The sequence below is a fragment of the Palaemon carinicauda genome, chromosome 13 (assembly GCF_036898095.1).
Source record: "Palaemon carinicauda isolate YSFRI2023 chromosome 13, ASM3689809v2, whole genome shotgun sequence".
Lineage (NCBI taxonomy): Eukaryota > Metazoa > Arthropoda > Malacostraca > Decapoda > Palaemonidae > Palaemon > Palaemon carinicauda.
In genome coordinates this window covers 140,150,314-140,174,294 of record NC_090737.1, presented here as the reverse complement: position 1 = coordinate 140,174,294, position 23,981 = coordinate 140,150,314, and the positions used below count along the sequence as shown (strand labels likewise).

General features: G+C 35.0%; 1 long non-coding RNA gene across 5 annotated transcripts in view; it reads right to left on the bottom strand.

Moving 5' to 3' along the window:
- LOC137652534 (uncharacterized) overlaps positions 1-23,771 on the bottom strand; it is a 36,387-nt gene extending 12,616 nt beyond the window's left edge. Inside the window, exons 1-6 of one of the 5 annotated variants that reach the window (XR_011046332.1) lie at positions 23,543-23,771; positions 23,213-23,407; positions 17,961-18,089; positions 17,460-17,532; positions 6,931-7,046; positions 2,796-2,906 (exon numbers count right to left, since the gene is read on the bottom strand). This is a non-coding gene — a long non-coding RNA (uncharacterized lncRNA). Of the gene's footprint in view, positions 1-2,795; positions 2,907-6,930; positions 7,047-8,982; positions 9,116-17,459; positions 17,533-17,960; positions 18,090-23,212; positions 23,408-23,542 lie in introns of those variants that run through there. The other 4 variants (XR_011046331.1, XR_011046335.1, XR_011046334.1 and 1 more) reach the window with 4 other exon arrangements.
- Between the last annotated feature and the right edge of the window lie 210 nt (positions 23,772-23,981).

The window sequence follows — 23,981 nt, the reverse complement described above, 5'->3', positions numbered from 1 at the left end:
CCATATTAAACTTTAGGATGAGTATATATATAGATACCTTCTCTGGGTGTACTGTATATCATATTCTGATTTTCACACCCATTTTGTGATATTATTTCAAGTCTGTACATTTCTCAATGTCAAGTTTCATGATTCTTATCACTGTATTCTAATTGGCTTTATAAAAGTTATGAGTTATTGCCCTTATATTTCAACCATCTAACATCGCTATAATTTTTCTGATATAAGAATTACAATGATGTCTCACAGGATTATAATACAGGAGAGGGGGTTCCCAGCCCCCTCGTCCCGTCCCTTTTAGTCACCTCTTACGACACGCTGGGATACGTTGGCGCTATTCTAATTGTTTTTATTCCCCCGCGGCCACAGGGGGCTGTGGCACCCTAGCAGTACCAGCCGAACTCGGTTGAGTCCCTTGTCAGGCAGGGAGGAACATAGAGAGGAGACGTCCCCTTTTCCGTTTCATTTGTTTGATGTCGGCTACCCCAAAAAATTGGGGGAAGTGCCTTGGTATATGTAGGTATGTACGAATTACAATGCAATAAGTACCTGCGTACTATTAATTGAAGGAAATGCTGCATCAAAGTTGAACTGAAAAACAGTCAACATCATTCACATACAAAAAGCAATAATCCAAGATCTAAAATTGGAATTCTAACCAAAGTTGAACTGAAAAATAGTCAACATCATTCCCATACAAAAAGATAATATTATTTAAGTAGTAAAAAAGGGATTTTGATAAAGGGAAAATATATTTCTGGGCGAGGGACCTGTGTCGCTGCATGAAATGCTCCTTATAGCACCATTTCTAAGGTATAAATACTTCTAGATATACAAGAGAAAAAGTTGCATGGAATTCCAGGAATATACCCAGCTCACTCACCCTTATAAATTTGCCTTGTCAAAAATGATTTGTTTGCTCATATCAAAAGAAATGAAAATTACAACATTTTGACTAAGAACAAAATTTTGAGAAAAGTTTCTAACTGAAAATGTTGGTGAATCTATCAAAAACTCTTTAATGGATTTGTTTCCAATGTCATACTATGATTTTTAATTGTTGTGAATTTAAATTTGGGCATTATTATTATTGTTATTATTATTACTTGCTAAGCTACAACCCTAGTTGGAAAAGCAGAATACTACAAATAAAATATCTTAAGAGTAACAAAAATAAATATCTCCTATATAAACTATAAAAAACTTTAAAAAAAACAAGAGGAAGAGAAATAAGATAGAATAGTGTGCCCGAGTGTACCCTCAAGCAAGAGAACTCTAACCCAAGACAGTGGAAGACCATGGTACAGAGGATATGGCACTACCCAAGACTACAGAACAATGGTTTCATTTTGGAGTGTCCTCCTAGAAGAGTTGCTTCCCATAGCTAAAGAGTCTTTTCTACCCTTACCAAGAGAAAAGTGGCCACTGAACAATTACAGTGCAGTAGTTAACCCCTTGAGAGAAGATGAATTGTTAATGTACAGTAGTACTGTATTGTATTCTCTAAAGAAATGACTTGCATCTCGAAGAGTGACCAATAAGTAATTGTGTTAAAAATGTGTACTTAATTATTCCAGATGGTCCTGGAGCTTACCATTTTCTATCACCTTAGGGCATGTTTAACCTCTTTGGCTATGACTTACCCGATTAATCCTTTGCCAACAATGTGACAGATTCAGTTAAGTAAAATCTTATCCCCTAAAACAAATGAATTAATAAATTTAAACAACTTTCAATTTTTCACCTGCGTTATCACCTCATGCAGTCTACATATAATGGAATACAATGCCTTACATCTAGCCACACTGAAATTAGAAGGATAATTGTATAACTACCAATACCTAAATGGGAAAAATGCATTCCAATTAAGAATGGTATTGTACCTGTTCTATAACCTGAGAGACATCCCCCTGAACTGGTTGTACAGCTGTACAGACCTCCGATGAAGCCGTTGTCTTAACCACTGCAACTCTGCTTCGCGCTGGGTCACAGCAACCTGGAAAGTTCTCATTAATGGTAAACTGAATCAAATATGAATTTCTTCTCTATTTCACTTTTTCTCGGTTAACAATAGGTATCTATACATGAGAGAAACTATACCTTATGTCATTCAACTGTGCATATTTCTAAAAATCCCTTAACCCCTTTACCCCCAAAGGACGTACTGGTACGTTTCACAAAACCCATCCCTTTACCCCCATGGACGTACCGGTACGTCCTTGCAAAAAAATGCTATAAAATTTTTTTTTTTTTCATATTTTTCATAATTTTTTGAAAAAAATTCAGGCATTTTCCAAGAGAATGAGACCAACCTGACCTCTCTATGACAAAAATTAAGGCTGTTAGAGCAATTTAAAAAATATATACAGCAAAATGTGCTGGGGAAAAAATAACCCCCTGGGGGTTAAGGGTTGGAAATTTCCAAAGAGCCTGGGGGTAAAAGGGTTGAACACAAACATGGAATATCAAATGCTTATGGGCCTTTATTTTTTCATCTCTAGGAAATACCCAAAAAATTACTTCAATCTTTTCCAGTTCCGTTAATGCAAATGCCGTAACCTACCTTATTTTACTAAACCCCAAAATTTTTCAAAATAACTCGTAAAAACTGACAATTGTGTTTGTTTTTTCTTTGAAAAATTTTGGAAATTTAATAACAGAAATATAATGATCAAATCCACAATAATCTCAAGAAAATATAACAAAATATATGAAAATACAGATACAGCACCATTGAAAATATGAAGTGCTTTCAAAACTAGACAATAAAATCTTGCAAGTACAAAAGAACTTACTTTTAGCTGATTGATTTTAGCACCGACAGCAGTATTCATCATATTCCTTCTGTATGTGAGATTTACTAGCTGTCAATTCTTCTGTATGGGTCTTCAAACCATCAAGGCTTTCTGTCAAGAAAATACAACGATTATTTTGCTTACCAAAATAAAAAATAAACTAGAATGGACACCCAGTAGAGTGCATACCTTTGCCTATTTCATATTGTATATCACAAGATAGGCAACTGAATCATGCACATTTCGGCACTAGTTTCATGCAAATCAGATAAAAATTGACCACGATATATCAAAAAGATGTTTTTTTTATAATTCATGATCTTAACCTTGACCTATGGTTCAATCGCTTCCAAGATCTAATCAAATTGCCCCTGGATTAAGGTCAATCACCTCACCAAATTTTATGAGATTCGGTAAAATAGTTTTTGAGTTATGCGAATCACAAACACACAAACAGACATACAAACAAATACACGTCTATCAGAATATAACCTTCCCAAAAAGTTAGAGAAGGTAACAAGACAGCACTATAATCAAACTGGGCATTAACCTTTTTACCCCCAAAGGACGTACTGGTACATTTCACAAAACTCATCCCTTTACCCCCATGGACGTACCGGTACGTCCTTGCAAAAAAATTGCTATTTACATTATTTTGCATATTTTTGATAACTTTATGAGAAACTTCAAGCATTTTCCAAAAGAATGAGACCAACCTGACCTATCTATGACAAAAATTAAGTCTATTAGAGCAATTTAAAAAAATATATATATTGCAAAATGTTCTTGAAAAAAAAATGCCTGGGGGGTTAAGGGTTGGAAAGTTCCAAACAGCGTTGGGGGTAAGAGGGTTAAGGATTTTGGATATGCCGCAGTTCTCTAAACCTAAAGCATCTTCCAATGGATTAAAAAAATTATTTTGTGAATTACACCTTGAAGCTTACAGTGAACCCTCGTTTATCGCGGTAGATAGGTTCCAGACCCGGCCGCGATAGGTGAAAATCCGCGAAGTAGTGACACCATATTTATCTATTTATTTAACATGTATATTCAGACTTTTAAAACCTTCCCTTGTACGTAGTACTGTTAACAAACTACCCTTTAATGTACAGAACACTTAATGCATGTACTACAGTACCCTAAACTAAAACAGGCACAAATATTAAAGGCGATTTTATATCATGCGTTTCCTAAACACGCCAAAAAGCACGATAAAAAATGGCAACCAATGTTTTGTTTACGTTTCTCTGATCATAATGAAGAAACAAACGCATTTACTGTACACATCTGTGTATAGGTTAGTTTTTGCAACGATTATATTGATTATTCAGTACAGTATGTTGATTTTGTTATTACCAATATGTATATATATATGGGTTATGAAAAAAATCCGCGATGGTCGAACCGCGAAGTAGCGAGGGTTCACTGTATATCGATTAAGTGAAATCTAATCAGCTGTGTTGGATCATCGGCAGTACCGTAAAGTACCTTGCTTTAGGAGTGATTTTGAACACTGTACAAGCAAAATGGGATTTGAACACAAAAATTAAAATCAAATTATTAGGACTACATAAATCTGCAAGCAAAAACTGCTTTGTGAAAATTATTAATGAGAATAGCACATAAAGAGAAGAAACCATTATTCACGTAATTTCTAGGCTATTTTCTTGGATATTAGCTCGCATTGTCATGTTGACAGTACAGTTTAACTATACCATAGGGGCCTTTGTATATCAGCGGCCAGTTCCTCCCGAGTGCATAGTAAGTGGACACCAGCCCACCTAAACTCCCCCACCCTAACCTATCCTACAGGCTGTGTCCTTACCTACTTAACTAATGGGGGGGTTAACGGCCCCTGCGACCCCCTTACACTGCCGTATTCTTAGCAAGCCATCCTCATACATACAGGTGGCCGTTCTCATACATACACCCCTTATCAGTGCACTGTTGAGACACTTCATGGTTTGGCGAGTAGGAATGGAGTCACCAAACTGATAATAAGTCATTGGGGATACCAAAGTATAGCTACCTTCCTAGATTGGGTTACCGGTGCAAGGGTAAATATAAGCCAGTTACATGAAAATAATGTTTTTGCCTGTTCCTTTGTTAAACTAGGTTGGTCATTTACTTGCATATAACTATAATTAAAGCGAAATATGATATATGATAAGAATATTTATCGATTAACTTATCTATTAACATTTGAGAACCTACCCTCCACCACTAATCAGTTGACAAATTTTCAGATAATCATTACGGTACTGTATACAACATAAGTGTTCAAATTTGGTCTTGACTGTGTCACTCTAGTTAATAACTGCATTAACCCTTTTACTCCCAATGCTATTTGGAACTTTCCAACCCTTAACCCCCAGGAGTTTTTCTTTTTTATTTTAGATTGTGCTGACAGCCTTAATTTTTGTCATAGAGAGGTCAGGTTGGTCTCATTATTTTGGAAAATGTCTGAAGTTTCTCATAAAGTTATCAAAAACATGCAAAAAAATGCAAATAGCAGTTTTTTGCAAGGACGTACTAGTACGTCCAGGGGGGTTAAGGGATGAGTTTTGTGAAACGTACCAGTACATCCATTGGGGGTACAAGGGATAATACAGTAACTCCAATTTTGTCTACAACTCTATACAAAGTTCTTATATCAAGGCCATATTAAACTTTAGGATGAGTATATCTATAGATACCTTCTCTGGGTGTACCGTATAGTATATTGTGATTTTCACAGCCATTTTGTCATTTTATTATTTCAAGTCTGTACATTTCTCAATGTCAAGTTTCATGATTCTTATCACTGTATTCTAATTGGCTTTATAAAACTTATGAGTTATTGCCCTTATATTTCAACCATCTAACATCGCTATAATTTTTCTGATATAAGAATTACAATGATGTCTCACAGGATTATAATACAGGAGAGGGGGTTCCCAGCCCCCTCGTCCCGTCCCTTTTAGTCGTCTCTTACGACACGCAGGGATACATTGGCTCTATTTTAATTGTTTTTATGCCCCGCGGCCACAGGGGGCTGTGGCACCCCGGCAGTACCAGCCGAACCCGGTTGAGTCCCTTGTCAGGCTGGGAGGAACATAGAGAGGAGACGTCCCCTTTTTTGTTTCATTTGTTTGATGTCGGCTACCCCCCAAAATTGGGGGAAGTGCCTTGGTATATGTAGGTATGTAAGAATTACAATGCAATAAGTACCTGCGTACTATTAATTGAAGGAAATGCTGCATCAAAGTTGAACTGAAAAACAGTCAACATCATTCACATACAAAAAGCAATAATCCAAGATCTAAAATTGGAATTCTAACCAAAGTTGAACTGAAAAATAGTCAACATCATTCCCATACAAAAAGATAATATTATTTAAGTAGTAAAAAAGGGATTTTGATAAAGGGAAAATCTATTTCTGGGCGAGGGACCTGTGTCGCTCCATGAAATGCTCCTTATAGCACCATTTCTAAGGTATAAATACTTCTAGATATACAAGAGAAAAAGTTGCATGGAATTCCAGGAATATACCCAGCTCACTCACCCTTATAAATTTGCCTTGTCAAAAATGATTTGTTTGCCCATATCAAAAGAAATGAAAATTACAACATTTTGACTAAGAACAAAATTTTGAGAAAAGTTTCTAACTGAAAATGTTGGTGAATCTATCAAAAACTCTTTAATGGATTTGTTTCCAATGTCATACTATGATTTTTAATTGTTGTGAATTTAAATTTGGGCATTATTATTATTGTTATTATTATTATTATTACTTGCTAAAATCACTTAAACACAAACATGGAATATCAAATGCTTATGGGCCTCTATTTTTCACCTCTATAAAATACCCATAAAATGACTTCAATCTTTTTCAGCTCCGTTAATGCAAATGCCGTAACCTACCTTATTTTACTAAACTCCAAAATTTTTCAAAATAATTTGTAAAAACTGACAATTGCGTTTGTTTTTTCTTTGAAAAATTATGGAAGTTTAATAACAGAAATATATTGACCAAATCCACAATAATCTCAAGAAAATATAACAAAATATATGAAAATACAGATACAGTACCATTGAAAATATGAGGTACTTTCAAAACTAGATAATAAAATCTTGCAAGTACAAAAGAACTTACTTTTAGCTGATTGACTATAGCATCGACAGCAGTATTTAATTCTTCATATTTCTTCTGTATGCGAGATTTACTAGCTGTCAATTCTTCCGTATGGGTCTTCAAACCATCAAGGCTTTCTGTCAAGAAAATACAACGATTATTTTGCTTACCAAAATAAAAAATAAACTAGAATGGACACCCAGTAGAGTGCATACCTTTGCCTATTTCATATTGTATATCACAAGATAGGAAACTGAATCATGCACATTTCGGCACTAGTTTCATGCAAATCAGATAAAAATTGACCACGATATATCAAAAAGATGTTTTTTTTATAATTCATGATCTTAACCTTGACCTATGGTTCAATCGCTTCCAAAATCTAATCAAATTGCCCCTGGATTAAGGTCAATCACCTCACCAAATTTTATGAGATTCGGTAAAATAGTTTTTGAGTTATGCGAATCACAAACACACAAACAGACATACAAACAAATACACGTCTATCAAAATATAATCTTACCACAAAGTTAGAGAAGGTAACAAGACAGCACTATAATCAAACTGGGCATTAACCTTTTTACCCCCAAAGGACGTACTGGTACATTTCACAAAACTCATCCCTTTACCCCCATGGATGTACCGGTACGTCCTTGCAAAAAAACTGCTATTTACATTATTTTGCATATTTTTGATAACTTTATGAGAAACTTCAGGCATTTTCCAAAAGAATGAGACCAACCTAACCTCTCTATGACAAAAATTAAGGCTGTTAGAGCAATTAAAAAAAAATATATTGCAAAATGTGCTTGAAAAAAAAAAAAGCTTGGGGGTTAAGGTTTGGAAAGTTCCAAATAGCGTTGGGGGTAAAAGGGTTAAGGATTTTGGATATGCTGCAGTTCTCTAAACCTAAAGCATCTTCCAATGGATTAAAAAAATTATTTTGTGAATTACACCTTGAAGCTTATATTGATTTAGTGAAATCTAATCAGCTGTGTTGGATCATCGGTAGGACTGTATAGTACCTTGCTTTAGGAGTAATTTTGAACACTGTACAAGCAAAACGGGATTTGAGCACAAAAATTAAAATCAAATTATAAGGACTACATAAATCTGCAAGCAAAAACTGCTTTGTGAAAATTATTAATGAGAATAGCACATAAAGAGAAGAAACCATTATTCACGTAATTTATGGGCCAATTTCTTGGATATTAGCTCACATTGTCATGTTGACAGTACAGTTTAACTATACCATAGGGGCCTTTGTATATCAGCGGCCAGTTCCTCCCGAGTGCATAGTAAATGGACACCAGCTCACCTAAACTCCCCCACCCTAACCTATCCTACAGGCTGTGTCCTTACCTACTTAACTAATGGGGGGTTAATGCCCCCTGCAACCTCCTTACACTGCCGTATTCTTAGCAAGCCATCCTCATACATACAGGTGGCCGTTCTCATACATACACCCCTTATCAGTGCATTGTTCCGAGACACTTCATGGTTTGGCGAGTAGAAACAGAGTCACCGAACGGATATTAAGTCATTGGGATACCAGGGAATAGCTACCTTCACTAGATTGGGTTACCGGTGCAAGGGTATATATAAGCCATTTACATGAAAATAATGCTTGTGCCTGTTCCTTTGTTAAACTAGGTTGGTCATTTACTTGCATATAACTATAATTAAAGCGAAATATGATATATGATAAGAATTATTCATATATTAACTTCTAAAAATAATTATCATATAGCTTAAACTACATTTGAGAACCAGCCCACCACCCTATGACTATTTTCAATCAAGCCTGAACTAGTGGCCTTGCTACAGTAAGATTAAACATTCAATATTAATTATATATTGATATAAATAAGATTAAACTGTTATAATCACAAGAAATTATGTTAATAATTAATAAATTAACACCTTTTTGGCCCCAAAAGTTTGTGAGATGGACGGGATTTTGGAAGAGCAAATTTCATCTATAATTCAACGAATTTAAGTCTATAACCTTAAAATATATGAAATTAATTACTTTAATAGGGTTTTACAAATATTTACACCAGTCTTACTTACCAAATTCCCATATATATTGAGTGCACAGTCATAGAAATACACTAAAAACGAAATTTTGTATTTTTGTTTACATTCATCCTAGGCGGGATCCAATGCCGGGAAGAAAAGTAAAAATGGTTCCAATTTATAAATTTATATTTAGTTTTTTAAATACTTATATATGCTTTACAAGAGTTTCCATACTTTTTAAAAGATTTATATTTAAATTTTCAATCTATTTTAATTTATTTTATGCTTTGTTATAATAAAATACAATAGGGAATATGAAATATTAATACATATGCTGGTAGTATTTGGGCCAACTGAACAAAGGCCATTTTTTGTATTGTACTTCAGTTCACAGTATATTATCATTACTTTATCAATCATAATATAATATAATTAGTCATTTTAATACAATAAATATAATATTTTATTACAATTTATTACTTTATTATAATGTTTTAATAAATGTATGCTATTTTATAGTATTCACATATAAAGGACACTACCATTTTTATATTTCTAACTGGCATAATTTCATGTGCTGTGATTGGTTGCTTTGATAATGACGTCATTACCTTTCAAGCTCGTTATTGGTTCTTGAACAATGACGTCATTACCCATAGCGATTGTTATTGGTTCTTGAATAGTGACGTCATTATACAAAACATTCACTCTATTTACTTAAATACAGAAAAGAGAATGGTGTATACATTATAAATGTAAGAATAGTTTAATTAAATGTCTTTATATTAAACAAAAGTAGTTTAAAAATTACTATTTTTCGTGTATTTGATATTACAAAATATTCAATTCATGACGTCACATATTTAAAGCTCTTTGATTTGCTTGTGGGTAATGACGTCATAAATTAAAGATGGCTTCTTGGTGACGTCATACAAAAACAATTAAACTATACATCTTTAAAATGTTTTATCTTATTTTATTACTTTAGATAATATAAATAGATGAGATATGAATCATATAAATAAATTATTATTATATTTAAATACGTTTTAGTAGAATTTATTATGGATATTAGTTGAATTTGACGATTTAATTAAGATACTTCGCCTTGATTAAAGCTATACCCATGACGTCATAGAAACTCTATCCCTTTATAGATCCCATGACGTCATAGAAACTTCTTGGTTCCTTATTTTTTACTCCCTTTATAGATAGGTTCAAAGCTTCTAAGCTTATTCTTATTATTGTTTTCAAGTTTATATTATCTATACCTTAAATAAATTAATACCATAATGAGATTCTCAATCTTTACTTCTATTCCCTTCTACCTTGAAATTAGATAGGTAACACCTTGCTATCATCAGTTTTGGCAACCTATTGTGGTTAGTTTGGACTTAAATTCTTCTTTTATATGCATTGCCCTACCTATAAATGCAGTCAGATCCCTGCTAGGATTTTTCAGCGAACCTAAACTTATGTCTACATTCATTAGATGTCCTAATTTTGGACATAGAAATAAATGTTCGGTAGTATCTTCTTCATCTTTGCACAAGTCACACAAATTATTTTCATATTTTCCCCTGAAATTCGCTTTCAAGTTGAGCATATTTAATCTTGCTTTCATCACAAGGGATGCCTTATCCAGATTCATTTCTCTAATATAAGGCAGTGGGCCATTTCCTTTAATAAATCTTAATTTGTTCATTACTTTCTTTTTTTCTTCAATAGTTTCTTCTATTTTTTCCATAATTCTTTTCTTGATTTCTTTTTTTCAGGGTCCTTTTCCCCCAACTTCTTATTTCTTCAACTTCCATCCCATATTTACAACAGATTTCTTCTACGCTCTTGCTCCAGCACTTTCTATAGGGGTTCTTCAACTGATCCTCAATTATCTCTCTTACTAATCTTTTTTCTTCAGAGTTTATGATATTATGGAAGAGCATTAATTTCTTATATTCTATTCTGCAGGACACCGGCCATATTCCCGTTCCTGCAAGTATGCCGCAATATGGAGTACTTGCAAATCGTTCGTATACTCAATGCAGTGAGAAATGGTTGATATGGGAGAACACCTAGTTTGAAAATGATTCCCCCAATGTTGCCATATCTCCAAAGATCACTTAGCCACTCTCCTACCCCTCCATTTTACTCTTTGCATATATATATCTCTCTTTTTCTATATGAATTGTTGAATTTCCCAAATTATTTCCCTCTCCTGGGACACTAAACTTACCTTGAATGTTTTTTGTTTTCATAACTGTGTTAAAGGTAGATAATGAAACACTTGCAAATGTTTTCTAATTTGGTCTTGAGACTATTTTATTTTCCAATTACAGAGTTCAGAAATGTTATCAATTCTAATATATACCAGTAAGAAGGCAGATATTTTTTAGACAATGTCAGCTATTAGTTTAGTTATATATGGTGGAATAATCTTTCTCTCTCTCTCTCTCTCTCAACTTAATGTTCTTACTAAATGAGTAATTTGATGATCATGTTTTTAAAACCCTTTCAGTTCGCACTGTACCAGCAGACCAGTTGAGCTGTAGGATAATTTGATCAAATATTGAAGTTCACTTTTGTAATTGTATTATTTTATTAAAGAAACAAGTGTTTAAAGTTATGATAATTGTATATTATGTATTAAGACATTCTATTGACACTAAGGGTTAAAGCCATAGGTCCTATGAAAACCACAGTTGGCCAAATTATGCCCACCGAGGATCGCATTCTTTACTAGAGTTCTACTTAACTTCTCTTTGGGTTACCGAGTATAATACTACGATTTACTTGAACGATTCCACTCCATGAAAATGCTAAAATAAAATCTATCTCGCCAGAACAATGATCCAGTAGATGATATTAAAAACACTAACTGCTAAAGGGACAACCACCTTCCTGAAATTCAAGATGCCCGCAGGAGTTAGCCTAACTCTGCCCCTGGAGGAGGCTTCAGGCAACTTACCCTTTAACCTCGTATCCTTCGTCAGCCTTTTCCCAGACTTCCTGTGATGTAAAATCCCTGTTGAAACGTGATGCCATCCCTAAGGCCAGGGGAATGGCTGCGTAAGTTAGAACTGAGTACCCTGCTTCTCATAAGTCCTGCTATCAATGTGGATGTCATGAGATTCAGGTAATAAAAGTTTGTGGCAGGCATAACAACTTTTATTTGTGTTCGATCTACCAGAATCCAGATATGGATTATTCTATCTTCGATTGTCTTCTTACCATTATGGCTAAGATACAAGAAGATGATAGAAAGGCTTTTTTTTTGTCTTTGTTGGTGATTTCAATGCTCATCATAGGGAGTGGTTAAGTTCTATCTCTCCTACCGATCGCCATGGCTTAAGAGCTTTAGTCTTTGCCTCTGAATTGGACTGTGAGCAAATCATAAATGAAGCTACCTACAGGTCTGATAATTGCTTGGACCTCGTATACACCGACTCCCCTGGCGTTATAACTAGTATGGTTGGTTCTCCAGTCAGGACATCTGATCATGCCTTGATTTCATTAGTAGTGAAGACTGAGCAGCCTGATATATCCTCCTCTTGTAAAATTTATATAAAATCCCAAGCAGACTGGAAGGGGATTTTTGCATGTTACAGTAGTATATATGGATAAAGAAGCCCCCACACAAACAGTTCTGGCAAAAGTACAGAAGAGTTTATAGTAAGAGGTGGTCTGCACTAAGGATTAATTGCTAATCCACAAATCTATACCTTGCGATTAAGTCATCATGTGGTCCCTTTGAGAGTGATGCTTGCTGATGACACTGGTTTGTAGGAATTTGTAAAACTAGGTGAGAATTTGGTCTAAATAATGGAAGATTACTGGAATATAGTATAGGCAAAATAGGGTGAAACTATGGCAAGACAAAATGTTAGGAAATAGAGAGAAGAGAAAAAGGGTGAGTGAATAACACATTGGATTGTTGGATTACATAAACTGACACTGGCAAAGAAGGAAGGGAAAATAAGTGGTAAAAGAATATAGATACACTGTATAGTAATAATGCATATACAGTACTTTAAGAAAGTGTCAAGAAATTGAAAGAGAATAATTAAAAAGATAATAGTAGTCTTGTATAAAGAAAATAGCAAAAAAATATGCTTTCATTTCTCTCTGTTTAGGACATAAAACATGTTCTTATAGTTTGATAGCACATGGTAAATCTTGGAAGCAGTCCTTCCTAAACTCAGCAATATTGGATGGATTCAATGGTGAACTGTGTTATGGGCCAAACCCATCAAACATACACAAGTCTCTTAAACACAAATAAAGTCAATAACGATCAAGTCCACAATAGGTGGAATGGCCGCAACAGAGTGTACAGAGATGGAATCAAGGAGGATATAAAAAAAACTGAAAATAAAACTTTAATATTTAATACAAACTTTTTAGAAAGAAATGACCACTGAGCCTCTTACAAAATACATTAAATAAACAAAATACAATCACACACTGAAAACATCGAATAACAAACACTCTTACACCAAATTAAGACTATGCAATTATACTTTAAAGAGAGGACCCCGAAAGTAATAGAAAGTCGAAAAGTCAGAATAACCTAACTTATTACACATTAAAACACCAACAAAAATAAATTGCTTCCCTTAAGTGAGCTTCAAACAGTGGTAGTGGCAAACACAGCCTTCAAATCACGGGTCGAGGGGATTCATATATATTCTTAAGACCTTACCAAACGTAAAAGAGGTCCCCTTGGCTTAATAACTGGGCCAAGGGCACAGAGTTAATCCATGGACACGGCCATCCGACAGGTAATCAATCACTTTAGCGTCGCGAGACGATCAACGGACACGGACGTCTGACAAGAAATCACACCTCACCAGTTGGCAGAGAGGTCCCCTTGGCTAAATCACTGAACCAAGGGCGAGGTTGAATAATCTCATTATCAGACTCAGTCAGTCAAGCACTCCTCTTCTTAAAGGTCCAGAAACGACTGTCTTCTCCTGGACACTCAGCGCCCAAGTCTCCTCCAACACCACCCGTGAAAATAAAACAAGCTCATTGTAATTAAAACTATACAAAAAGTCAGAAATGTCGGGGAGGAGGAAACAGGGTCATTACGTTCCAAAAGAAATAATCACTGCCAAAGTGACTTAATCAAAACAAAATAATTTACGTTAAATTTAACTCATACTGACAACTGTTAGACAGACATAGATATGAGATGGTATAAAATTTGAAAAAGTTAGGAAGAAATGTGTATGGATGATGAAAAATCATGAGATGGTACATCTAGAAGAGGAAAATGTGTAGCATTGTGTATTCTAGAAGTAAAATTAGTAAATTATCTTGAGTGATTGAGCAAGTAAGGTCCTTGGTACCAAAAGAAAGATAGTTTGAAAAAACAAGGACGAGAGATAATGTAACTTTAGAAAAAAATGCTCATAGAATGGAGACAATGGAAGGGAAATATCATATATTTCTTCTTCTATTAACATGTTTTTTTCCCGCATTTTTTGTATGGGGTAAACACGGTTGCCTTCTTTTTGAAGGACTTTGCGCTTTGGCTTTGGGGTAGATCGTAGTCGCGATCGGCTGCCCTGCCTGACATAGCTTTAGACCCCGGTAGCATATGTTCGAGTGCTGTACCAGTTACCATCGTATAAATAAAACATGTTTAAAAAGTTTCTAGTCACTGTCTCAATAAACTAACATAAGCAAATAAGTACAGTATCTAAAAGGAGATAATGTGTTACAGATTAAGTATATATTCAATGCCAGAAATCAATTATAATATGCAAATGAGAAAGAGGAAGAAGGGTGAATCTATTGTGCTAGGATGAGGCCAGGTTTTGGAAGAGGGAAAACATCTGTAGTATTCGGGGAAAACAATTGAAAGAATAAGAGAGAGAATAAAATGGTGTTTTCAGTATTAACTTCAATAATGGATACCACGAGAGGAAAAGCAAAATTCTTCAGCAAAGGTTATCAAAATCTGTGATAAACATCACTACCAAAAAAGAATATTGGTAGGATGAATAATTTTGAGATTTGAAGGTAAAATCAAGTTGAAAAAGAAACTGGTTCCACAATTATAAGTACAGACTGCATAACGAAAAAGATTGCACTGCTGTACCAGCCGTTTCTAAAACCTGATTTCATAATAACTGATGGAAAGATTAATGGTGTTTTCTTATTTTTAGTTAGTGTACAATCTAATGTTTTATCTATTTGCCCCTTCCCATAATTCTGTCTTCTGCTGGAATATTGAACTAAGGAGGATAGTTGCCTGGTGTTTTTTTTTTGAGATACTGGTAATTTGTGGGGACCTGGTGGTCTTTGCCCTGGTATTTCAGAAGTTAATGACAAGAGAGATAAGCTTTTGTCAGGGTAATAATAAAACTAGCAATAAGAAGAGAATGGAAATCTAATGAGAGTGACAGTGATGTTAACAAGCCATCGTCAATTACTTCAAAATAAAGCTGCCGGTAAGAAAATAAAGGTGAATTTTGATGAAAGTGACAGTAAAATAGAGAAAGCTGTCTAAGATTAAGAGTAAAGACAGCAGTAAGAAATGAAAAAGATTCTGATTACATCTGTATATTAAGAAAGAGTGGAGAAAACAGATGACAGTGAATAAGGTACAGTACTGTACTTATACAAATTAGCGATTTTGACGAAGGAAAAATCTATTTCTGGGCGAGGAACCTGTGTCGCCCGGTGAAATCCTCCTAGATAGAAGTGTGCCCGAGTGTACCCTCAAGCAAGAGAACTCTTACCCAAGACAGTGGAAGACCATGGTACAGAGGCCATGGCACTATCCAAGACTAGAGAACAATGGTTTGATTTTGGAGTGTCCTTCTCCTAGAAGAGCTGCTTACCATAGCTAAAGAGTCTCTTCTACCCTTACCAAGAGGAAAGTAGCCACTGAACAATTACAGTGCAGTAGTTAACCCCTTGGGTGAAGAAGAATTGTTCGGTAATCTCAATGTTGTCAGGTGTATGAGGACAGAGGCGAGTACGTGAAGAAGAGGCCAGACTATTTATTGTATGTGTAGGCAAGGGGAAAATGAGCCATGACCAGAGAGAAGGATCCACTGTACTACTGTCTGGCCAGTCAAAGGACACAATAACTCTACCGGTAGTATCTCAACTGGTGGATGGTGCCCTGGCCAACCTAGATCGAGTGGTAGGATTGCAGGTACTTGGGAAGCTTTCAAAATTTTCCAATGAGCAACGTGATAACCAAAATACTGAGTAAAATTAAGTAGTCTCTATATTCCCCTTTGAGTGATAGTGAACAAATGAATGAGGAGGAAAAAGCAGATAGCTTGAGTGAGAGAGTGAAGAAGAGTATAGGTAAATTTATAAGTGTGTCCTGATGAGGGAAGTACCAAGGATGACAAAATATAGTTTGAATGAAGTGAGAGATAAGGCTGAGTTTTTAAGTGTATGATTTAAAGAGCTGTATGGGGGAAAAAAAAGGCTTTGAGCATAAAGATTTTTGCATTATTTTGAAAGGAAATTTGAATAGTTTATATAGGAAAATCGTGAGTGTGGATGATAAGAAATGAATCTGTTTGAGAAAGGTACATTGATCAGATGAAAAGACTTAAAGCTGGTGTAAGGTATAGAAACAAGAATGAGTTTGAAGAGACGAGGATGGGGGAAAACGGGGCAGTAAAGACGTATGAGCAGATGCTGGCGACTTTAGCACGAAGTAAATTTGGGGATAAACATATAAATGAATGTACAGTATTGGTGAGGTTCTTTGCCATTGTACAAGAGTGTGTGAGCTCATGAATATATAAACTAAATGGAAAATGCGATAGATAAGTGCAAGACTGAAATGGGATGATGTATTTGAAATACTGGAAAATTGTGAGTTTGAATATAGGGCAGATATAAGGAATGGAAGTGGTGTGTAAGTTAAAAAGGAAGTATGAGAGAAGAGTCCTAGATAAGAGACGATATAGCATAGTTTCTCGAATGCTATGGGAATGAGAAAGTGAGAATGAGATAATATATGAGTATATAAAGGGAATTCTAGAATGAAGAGAGAGAGGAGTGCAAGTCTCAAGAGGGATACAGGATAGAATGAAAGTCATACTGAAAAGTGTTTTAGATGTAATAGAATGGGTCACTCGAAGAATGGATGTAGGTGGTCACCAGGCGCCTGTTTTGGTTTTGGAGTGAAAGGGGAGGATCGTATCAATGAGTGCGCAAAAGCAAGACCTATGAAAAGTGACAAGTATAATCGGCTAGGCCATATAGAAAGAGCATATGGAATTCAGAGAGTGAGTGGGATGTTTTGAAAACTGTGTTAGAGAACAAACGATTAAAGTAGAAAAATGGATATGCATGTACAGCGAGAGTTATTTACAGTACTTGTATATTTCAATTAAGAACGCAGAATTCTTCTGATGATGAGTTGACTGAGGGCATAAAAGAGAATGCAAGTGGCGGTCCATTTGAACTGGTGTTAATAATAGAATGAAAAGAAGAGCTGGTTTTGTTGTTTAAAAAAAACCAAAGTAGTAAATTATAAATTACTGACGTACCTGTGATTATTGAAGCTTAAAGGGTCTTCCTTTTTGTTTTTAAAAGACTTCTAAACTTCATGTGATGACAAATCTGGAAAAAGTAAATAAATGAGCATTCTTATACATTTAGCTAAGCTAAATCCATATATATATATATATATATATATATATATATATATATATATATATATATATATATATATATATATATATATATATATACAAATATATATATGGATGGTATTATTATAATTATATACATACATACAGTATATAGAGATAGATAGATATATACATATATATGGATGATGATATTATTATTATTATTATTATTATTATTACTATCATTATCATACACACGTATGTATACAGTATATAAATTTACATGCAGTATTATTATTATTATTATTATTATTATTATTATTATTATTATCATTATTATTATTATTATCATTATCACTATCATTATTATTATTATTAGTCATTATTATTATTACTATTACTAACTAAGCTACAAACCTAGTTAGAAAATCAGAAAGCTATAAGCTAAAACATAAAATATGTTATGTGAAGAGAGACTTATGTCAGCCTCTTCAACACCACCAAATTTGCTTGTCACGTCTCTTTCTCCCTCTCTCTCCATTCAATCTGAAAAAATGAAAACAAATTAGTCGTCTTATAGATTTCAGCCATAAGTAAATTGCAAATAAGTATATCTCCTAACTAAACAAACTTGAATCATTTATATGGGCTTACACCCGATTTATTTTGTTACGACCTGAATTAAAATGTTGAAGGATTCTGGTTAACACTGTATGGTTACCAACTATCCCATCAAAGCTGGAGAGGAGCGACCGAGCGAACAACATAGCTTCACTTATTACTACTATTATAATTACAAGCTAGGCTATAACCTTAGGTGGAAAAGCAGGATGCTATAAGCCCTAGAACTCAAAAAGGGAAAAATGGCCCGGTGAGGAGAGGAAACCAGGAAATAAACAATCTACAAGAGAAGAATAAACCAACAAAATGAAATATTTCAAGAACAGTAACACCATTAAATTAGATCCTTCACATAAAAAACTATAAAAATTTCAAATAACAAGAGGAAGAGAAATAAGACTTGCAGGAGGGATAAGGCGGGATATCAAATCAATGACCTGGGTTTGTATAGGTAGGAAAAATCTTGAAGATTTATGGTTTGTTCCTATGCAAATAGAAACCCTCACTATTTATATGGGGAGTCTTCCTTAGGTGAGAGAAAGTCCCCTGTAACAGGCATTTGTCTGTTTAACCCTTGACCCAGATAAAGAAAATTACATCTTAAGACCGACTTGTAAGATAGCCAAGGCTTAGAGGTCAGTCCCAAGTAAAGGATTACATGACCGGAGTAACAATTATATCAATTGTATTATGTTGCAAACTTATTTTAAGAATTAAATGATATATGAGAAAGGTCCCTTACCTACATAAATGTTTCTTCAATGCTACACGATACAGTACAGTAACTACAAGCACGAAAGCGAAATCACGCCAACACGAATTCAATGTGAATGATATTAGTTTCTCTCTAAGTAAAAGATTCTAATTTGGTGTTTTTCCATACTGTAAGGCCAGACTCGATTCGAGCTCGTATTGTCAGGATGTCAGATAACTCATAATCAATCAATCGAGCTCATAAGGGCGAATAATAGAATCGCTTCAGCAACGCTGATTCTGTTACTGAAGAGAAAGGTTTATCTACTGCCACTCGAATGAGTGTTCAAGGTGGTATCTTTGGTGAGATTTTCAACATTATTACCAGAGATAGTACCTGTAAATCTTAAAAATCCCCTCGATTGACAATATCTGAAAGAAAAACCTGGCCTCCCTGACTGAGCACCCTCATAAGAGATGGAGATCTGTTAGGAATGTCAAAATCTGAAACTAAGAATACCTGCACTGTTTCATGATCTGGGTGGACAACGGCCAAAGCCAGAGGAAAGAGTACCACTGTGTGTGATTTCTGGTTCACTGTATCCCATAAGCAACGCAAAATCAATCCCATCAGTACTTCGAAAAGCAAGATTTATTTTTAGATACAGGCATCTCTGAAAACTCCAAAAAGGATGGATCACTCGCACAGAGAAAAATAAAAAAGCATAAAGCACAGTAAACACGTCTGCCCGCACAGACAGCCAGGATATAAGTAAAGCTCTGTCACCAACTCAGCCGCTCCTCTCCAGCATGTGTTGGATAGTTGGTTACTATACAATCTTACCAGAATCCCACAACTTTTTAATTTTGGTCATGACTAAATAAATCAAGGGTAAACCAACAAATTATGAAGGTTTGTATTCACATAAAAACTGCAAAATACAGTATTATTGAAAGAAAGGTTAATGGAAGTTAGATACATAAATAAAAAACTACATATTTCAAAAACAATTTGTATTTTTCCTAGCTATACAAACCAGTGTCATTTAAATAGGGTTATACTTCTAGTTTTGTTTTCTATGACTAGAAAATAATATAAGAAACTGGGGTCTGTTGCACCATGGTTGGTTACCATTGAAATCCCACTGCTGGGCACCATGTGCGGCGGACGATAGGCTTCATTCTATTCTAGTCAAAGACGTGTGGGGTGGTTGAGATGGGACCATGATAGTGGTGACAAGGCCACAAACTACTGGTCAAGATTTTTTGTGACAAGTACTACATCAGGATTGATGGCTCTGGTAGGATAACTACGCAGAACCGAAGAAACCTCCGTGCCTTCATCCCTCTATCAATTAACATTATCATAACTGGACCCACCCCTACACAAAGGACTACAGTTAACACACCTCTAATTACCCCTCACAAGTAAAACATCACCCTTGAGCATGCCATCAACCAACCAAATGCCAATGAAGCTACCCCCATCAAGGTCCATGCATTGGTGCTACCCTTAGCCAGTGATTTGTTACCTGGGTGCAATGGGATTCCTACATTACCTTGCCCACCGCCTGCCTCACACCCTCATTGCATAACCAGGAAACCATGTTGGCAGTGTGCGATGACTGGGTCAATGGAGTAACTAAGCTCTTAACTGCTATTAAAAGCTTTGGGGGAGATGAAGTTATGATGTGGTACCAATGCATTGGTAAGAAGTTGATAAGACTGAGTGGGGAAAGCATTGTTTAGATAAAGTCCAAGCCAAGCCTCACTCCTGCTCATCTCTCACCTACTGCCCACTTAAATCATTAGGCAGGTATAGTGAACTATGTAAAATTAGTATTACGGTATCAGGGATCATACCAAATCCATTAATATATACATCCAGCTCTCAATATTTTATGACTGGAGCGTGTATATCACGTGGGTACGGTTATCCATGCGCAGTACAGTATACATTTCAGGCCCCCGAACCAATGTTTTATATCCTCTTAATGATTCAAAGGATAACATCAAAATTATAACCTATCTTTATGTATACTTACTCATGGCCTATGTATACCATTGTCTAATATCAAGTCAAATTAATCTATCATTAATCATATTTACTCTAGTGTCAGTTCTTAACTACCATTATGTTTCGCAGATACTACCACCAGCATTGTCAATAATCATGATTGCAAATTACATGGATTGCTCCAGCAAGAACCACAAAACTGGGGTTCACTGAAATGTGGGAGGACATAGACTTGTAACCCCTGGCACAAGGTTAGGGAAATGGACACGGGGAGGAGAGGGGAGGGCTGGTACTTGAAAAGTGATTAGGGTCACACCAGGGACTGGGAGTCAAACATTTCAACTTAGGACTTACTTTTACCTTTACCTAACCAGACTTATCAGACCCTGAATACCCTAAAAACCATGGGTACCACCACAACCTCCACATCTGCTACACAGGGGTTACTGGGGGAGAGGCAGACTTGCCATCCAAATCCCTCAAAGCAGTCATAGAGGGTCTAACAGAAAAACCCAAGTTAGTCCGTCAATAACAAAGCACAGTCACAAAAGCAATCTGTTCAGCTTCCTCAGGGAAGCAAAGAACACTTGGGGTCCCTAGCACATCCCCAACAAAGCCCTAGAGCACTTCTTCCCCTTCAGAGCATTTGCCTTTCATTGCACCGGAGGCCACAATTAACACACCACCACAGGGGGATGCCTGCATAGACATGCCCGATACAAAGAACAAAGACTGTGGGTCTATGTCCCACTTCACCTTTCCCCCACAAACTCGAAAACAAAAAAAGAACCCACAATTTTGGAGTTATACCACACACATATGAACAGCAAGGAAGCCGAAGTAAAACTGACTAGAGAACCGACTGTGATGGGGTGCTCCCTCACCGTTCAACCACCAATACCAGTTCGAGCTAAAGTAATCCCCCTTATTAAAGGTTGTATGAACAAAAGGTAGGTACAAAAGAAGATTCTTTACTCTAATATGTTGCTAAATATCATCTAAAAGATAAAGTGATGAGTTTAATTAAAAAAAAGAACACCAATTCTTTCACAATTAAAAAATTTTGTTTTTCAGCATCCTTCAAATGTAAATCCCCCATTAAAACAATGCAGGAATCAATTAGGTAAGTTGTATAAATGAAGAGCAACATGATTAGTGCTACAACTACAGTATATCTGGGTAATATAAAGACATTACTCCTGTTACATTACTAATAATTGTACAGGAAATGTGGCCAGACTTTAATATTCTACTATCAAGATATGGATTCATCCAGCAAGCTTATATAAATGGTTCAAATGACATATTCATTTAGCTGTCAAGCCACAGCAATGACCAAGACTGATATAAAAGTCCTTTTGGTGGTTATAACTCCTAGAACCCCATGATTTTGCTGTCCATAAGAGGCTAATTAACAATATGGTTAGATGTGTAGACCAGCAGAACTCCCTTGAGTTTCTCATGCTCATACTGTATAGTATTCTCTCAGCCAGAAGGTATAGATCCTCCTCTAACCCCTTTTTCCACAAATTCTGACAATAGCTTCTGCTTTTTATTTAGCTTGCAGTGTTCTATTACAAACACATATATACATACTGTAAACATTATATATATATAAATATATATACTGTGTGTATGTATATATGTATGTATGTATATATATATATATATATATATATATATATATATATATATATATATATATATATATGTATATACATATACATATATATACTGTGTGTATGTATATATGTGTGTGTATATATATATATATATATATATATATATATATATATACAGTATATATATATATATATACACACAGTATATATATATGTATATATATATATATATATACATATATATATATATATATATATATATATATATATATATATATATAATGTTTACAGTATGTATATATATATATATATATATATATATATATATATATATATATATATATATATATATATATAGATAGATAGACACTTGTATAATTAAACGTTTTTTCTGATAAGTAAAACCTGCAATGTGTTACAATGAGTGTCTGGGCCTATCATCCATTGTTACCCCATGGGTTATGTTAGGTTAGGTTAGTTATTTGGCCAAGAAAATACGTGCATGATGAAAGATTTGTAATTATGACTACTCAAATGAATTTCTGCTGTTGATATAATGATTTTACAATGGAAACATTGAAGAAAAAGTATTTACTTAACTTAAAATATTCTTCCGAAATGCCGAGTAGATGGGCTCTCTGCTCTGGCCAGAACGGACGTAAGTTGGCTAGGTTGATATTGGTGTGAATAATGAAAAATAAGTCTATTAGGCCTACCTGTACGGATAACTAAACTGATAAAATTGATTTAGAAATATAATTAATTACATACCATTAAACTAATGACATTTCGTTGTCATATTAACGAAGGTAGACTTCGAAACCCGTGATATGTCTTACCACGGCCACCACTCTATCATCCCCCATCCCCCGGGTCCCCGGTACATTAGGGTTGCTAGATACCACCATTAACTGGAGCAAAACAGAACAATTCGAAGTATTTAACCTGAATTGACACATTTCTGCCTCTATAAAAAACACATTTGATGATATGGTAAAGTTATAGATAGGGACGAAGATATAATTACAAGAAATATTTAGCCTTACCGCTTATATAACGAAAATACCGACTTCCTTGCGTCGTGCAGATAGCCTACGATTTTGACGGAATAATTTCAGTTTTGACAGAATAATTTCAATTTCTTTTCATCCTGGGACTAAACACAGTCGACTACAATAAGTATTATGACTCTATGAAGTACAATTTACGCATCTACATCAAACAAGGACAATTTTATGATGTATTTGGGGTACAGTCAAACATTATCGTACATATGGCACGTGCCTGGTGCCACTTTTCCTTAATTTCATTCATTATATCTTCACCTATCATACGATATCCTGTACATGTGGCAACGAGGTGGGTACGTACTAAACAGCTGATTACTAAACAGCTGATTGTCATTCTTCAGCGTATCTAAACAGATTCGATTGTAGACGAAAAGTAGTTTCTTAAGTTATATCTACAACACCTATCGAATAACCA